Genomic DNA, 4,139 nt, shown 5'->3' with positions numbered 1-4,139 from the left:
CCAAAATATATGAGGAACTCATACAACTTAACAAAAGGAAGACAAACAATCCAATTAAAGAATGGGCAAAAGACCTAAATAGATACTTCTCCAAGGTGGACATATAGATAGCCAAGAGACATACAAAAAAATGCTCAAAGTCACTGATCATCAGAGATGCCAAATAAAATGACAATAAAGTATCACCTTACACCTGTCAGAATGGCTATCATCAACATATCAACAAATGACAAGTGCTGGTGACGATATGGGGAAAATGGAACCCTAGTACACTGCTGGTGGGAATGCAGACTGGTGTAGCCATTGTGGAAACAGTATGAAGTTTCCTCAAAAAATTAAATATGGAACTCCCATTTGTTCTAGTGATCCCACTTCTAGGAATATATCCTAAGAAACCCAAAACACCAATCAGAAAGAATATACGCACACCTGTGTTCATAGCAGTACATGAATTACGGTTTTCATTTATGTGATAATCATGAAAAACGGATGTAGCTAAGGTCTGTAAGCAACCCAAGTGCCCATCAGTTAGATGAGTGGATAAAAAATAATTGGTACATTTACACAATGGAATACTATGCAGCTATAAAAAAAGAAGGAGCTCTTACCCTTTTTGACATCTTGGAGAGACCTGGACAGTATTATATTAAGAGAAACAAGCCACTCAGAGAAAGATAAGTATCACATGATGTCACCTATATGTGAAATCTAATGAACAAAATAAACTGATGAATAAAATAGATCCAGAGATATAGAAGCATGGAACAGACTGACAAATATCAGAGGGAAGGTGGGTGAGGGGGTGGGAAGTGGGGAGAGATTAACCGAAGAACTCATGCATGTATGCTAACCCATGGACACAGACAACAGTGTAGTGAAGGCCGGGGGTGGGGGTGGGGGGCGGGAGGCAGGGTTGTGGGGGTCAATGAGGGAAGAAGCGGACATCTGTAATACTTTCAACAATAAAGATAAAGGAAAAAAATAGTTTTACCTTATACTGCAGATGAAAAGGGCTTGATGAGTGAAGAAATCTGGTGTTCTAATTGGTAGGTATACTGTGGCTGAAACAAAACTGTAGTTCTGTTCTGTACACTGAACTGTGCTGGCTCTAACTTGGGAGTTGCTGAACGTTTAGTAAGAGGAGGCACACATAGGCATTTTTTTCTGTTCTTGAAGTTATACAGCTAGATGGTAGCGAACAATGTCCATGGCAACCAATAAAAAGTGCTCAAAGGAGGCACCTACCTTTCACAGGTTATGTGGCCACCTCTCTGTGACTTAAAATCTCAAAGCCACACTGCCCTCTTGGACATTATATTTCAGAGTAAAATATTCGTGGAGATCTGTGAGTTCCTAAAGAACCTTTAGAAGAACTTTGGAATTATGGTTTTTTCATTTATGTGATAATCACGAAAAACTGATGTACATGCATTTGGAATCATCTGGACAGGGCCCCATATTGCATAATTCCTGGGGCGGTGTCACACTGTGCTGATTTGTGCTCCAGGAGAGCTGTTCACCAAGATGTCGAGAAGTTCTCTAGTTCCTGTCATCACCTTAAAACTGTTGGCAGCAAAACAGCACCAGGTGTTAGACCTTGGTTCAGCAACATTGGTACTTCAGTTCTGGCTAAGAAAGAATTCAGAGGCAAGACTCAAACTATAAGAGAAAGTTTATTTAGAAAGTCACAGAAGTAGAAGTGAGCCATAGAATAAATGGGTTAGCAAACGAGTTACAGAGGCAATAGCAGGGCCCTTGGAGCTTAAAAGAGACACATACCTTGAGGGACAAAAGAGGAAGGAAAGGTGCAGGCATGCTGGGGTGTGCGGGGCGGGGGGGTGGGGGGGTGGGAGGGGAGGCGGGGAGGAGAGAGAGAGGGAGCATGCAAGGGTCCCCGTCTTTTTCTTGTCTTCTTTAGTGCGGGGGAGAGTCCGTCTTAAGGACTTGTATCTGGAGGTCTCAGGGGAGGATCTCAATAGAATATTCATCAGTTTTCCAGGTGTGCTCCCTCAGGGTTGTTTTCTCCACTGATTGGTCAGTGCCAGGACAGGGGGTCATCGGCCAATGCTGTGGTCCTAATGTCAGCCGTCGCTTCGCTTTGTCTGATTTTGCTCCTTCTCTGGGCCTGTAGCTGAAACACAGCTGAGGTTAGAAATCACCTCTAGGGATTGATGCTTAAGGGAGTGGTCACACAAGGGCTTGTGGTTTTGCCCTGTTGCTAGGCACCAGGTCTCTCCACCCTGGTGACCCTCTGCACCTGGCCCATCATTCCTACTCTACTCATGCCTACCTAACTACCTACTACAAACCATCTATTGCCATGAGGCTTTAGTTGTGCGTTTGCATTTGATTCATTCATTCTCCAAATGATTACTGAGAACCCTCAACAGCGGCCCCATTTTAGGCGCTGGGGATTCAGGTTCATTTTCTTTAAGACTCTGTCCAGACCTGGCCGGGTAGCCCAGTTGGTTAGAGTGTCATCCTGATAGGCCAATGTTGCAGGTTCAATCCCCAGTCAGGGCACATATAAGAATCAATACATGCATAAGTACGTGGGACAACAAATAAATGTTTCTTGCTCCCTCATATAAGTAATAGAGTAAAAAATTTAAAGGAAAAGACTGTTCAGCTGATATAACAGGAAATCTAAATAAAGTAGTTTAACCAAATGGGGAGCAGGGAGGGGAATTCTTTTTTTCACATAAAAGGAGTTCAGAGTCTAGGTCTCATGCAGCTTCTCAAGGCAGTCACAGGCCCAGGTTCCTTCTGTTCCTGCTCTGCTCTGGCCGTGAGCAGCTTTCACAGCCATGGCTGCACCGTGGTGGCCACATCTCCAGGTAACAGGTCCACATTCCCCAGAGGAAGAGGGGCCAAAGAGAGCAAATCAGAAGAGTGTGTTTCTTTCAAAATTGGAACGATACAGAGAAGATTAGCCTGTGCAAGGATGACCCAAAAAAAAGAAAGAACATTTCCCAAAGCCCCACCCAGTTCCTTCTGTTTGCATCTCATCCCATGGCCACCCCTGGCTGGAAAGGAAGCTAGGTAAGTGTGCATTTTAACTAAGCATATTCCACTCCCAGCATACTTTGGGGACTGTTAGGAAAAAAAGGAAGGGAGGGTGGAAAAGAAAAAAGGTGGAAAACAGGGAAGAAGGAAGGACAGGAAGGAAGGAAGCATTTTCAGTTGGCGATCGGAAGTGTCTGCCAAAGTAGTGAACAAGACAGACAAGATAGCTGCCCTCATGCAGCTGCCTTTATTATCTTTAACAGCTTAATTTCTGTCACATCCTGATTAATTTCTAGTGATGTCCAAACTGGTAACATTGAGAATTTTCCCCCTTTCTTTAAATTTTATTTTTCAATGATAGTTTTTATCAGTGGCTCCCAACCTTTTATTGGCCATGCCCCACCTAAGCATCTCTAAAATCCTGATGCCCCCCCATGACATATAATTCTTATTATTCAACAAGTGAACTCCTGTTCATGTGGAGGAAGCCTAAAAGGCCATTCACTTGGTCTAAACAAGCTTCCTAAGAACATGGCATCCATGAAAGAGAAAAATAAAAGAACGAAAGGACAGTTGAAGTACTGAGGAAGAAATCACTAAGAAATTGCTAAAGTAATAATAATAATAATAATATGAAGTGATATGAAAAAAATAGCAAATAAAGTTTCAAAACATAATAAAGAACTGAAATGCATAAATATGTCACAATATATATTTGTATACTGTATATGAGACCCCTAGAACCATAAGAAATGCAAAAAATTCACTATTAATAACTCATCCTCGAATTACCCCCCTTAAAAATTAAATTGCCCTCCTGTGGGGCATGTGCCCCAGGTTGGGAACCACTGGTTTAGACTCAACATTATTTTGTATTAGTTTCAGGCGTATAGCGTATGGCCACACAATCACATATGTTACAAAGTGCCCTCCCTGACATTTCAAGTACCCGCCTGGCACTGCTCATGGTCATCGCAGTATTATTTACTGCATTCCCCATGCTCTACCCTACAACCCTGGGACAATTTTGTGACTACCGATCTGTACTTATTTCTTTGATGCTGGGTGGTACCTAGGGAAGACAAGGGAGGCCTCCACCAGATCCAGGTTCTTGGCATGGCCCAAGGAGGAAG

The 4,139-nt window shown here is 42.8% G+C and overlaps 1 pseudogene; it reads left to right on the top strand.

The window, feature by feature from the left end:
* The first annotated feature begins 2,879 nt into the window (after positions 1-2,879).
* LOC111828214 lies at positions 2,880-2,973 on the top strand (annotated as a pseudogene).
* The last annotated feature ends 1,166 nt before the right edge of the window (positions 2,974-4,139 follow it).

The sequence above is a fragment of the Myotis lucifugus genome, unplaced genomic scaffold (assembly GCF_000147115.1).
Source record: "Myotis lucifugus unplaced genomic scaffold, Myoluc2.0 scaffold_301, whole genome shotgun sequence".
NCBI lineage: Eukaryota > Metazoa > Chordata > Mammalia > Chiroptera > Vespertilionidae > Myotis > Myotis lucifugus.
Note: the sequence above shows the minus strand (reverse complement) of the source record. Positions and strands in the feature narration are given on the sequence as shown.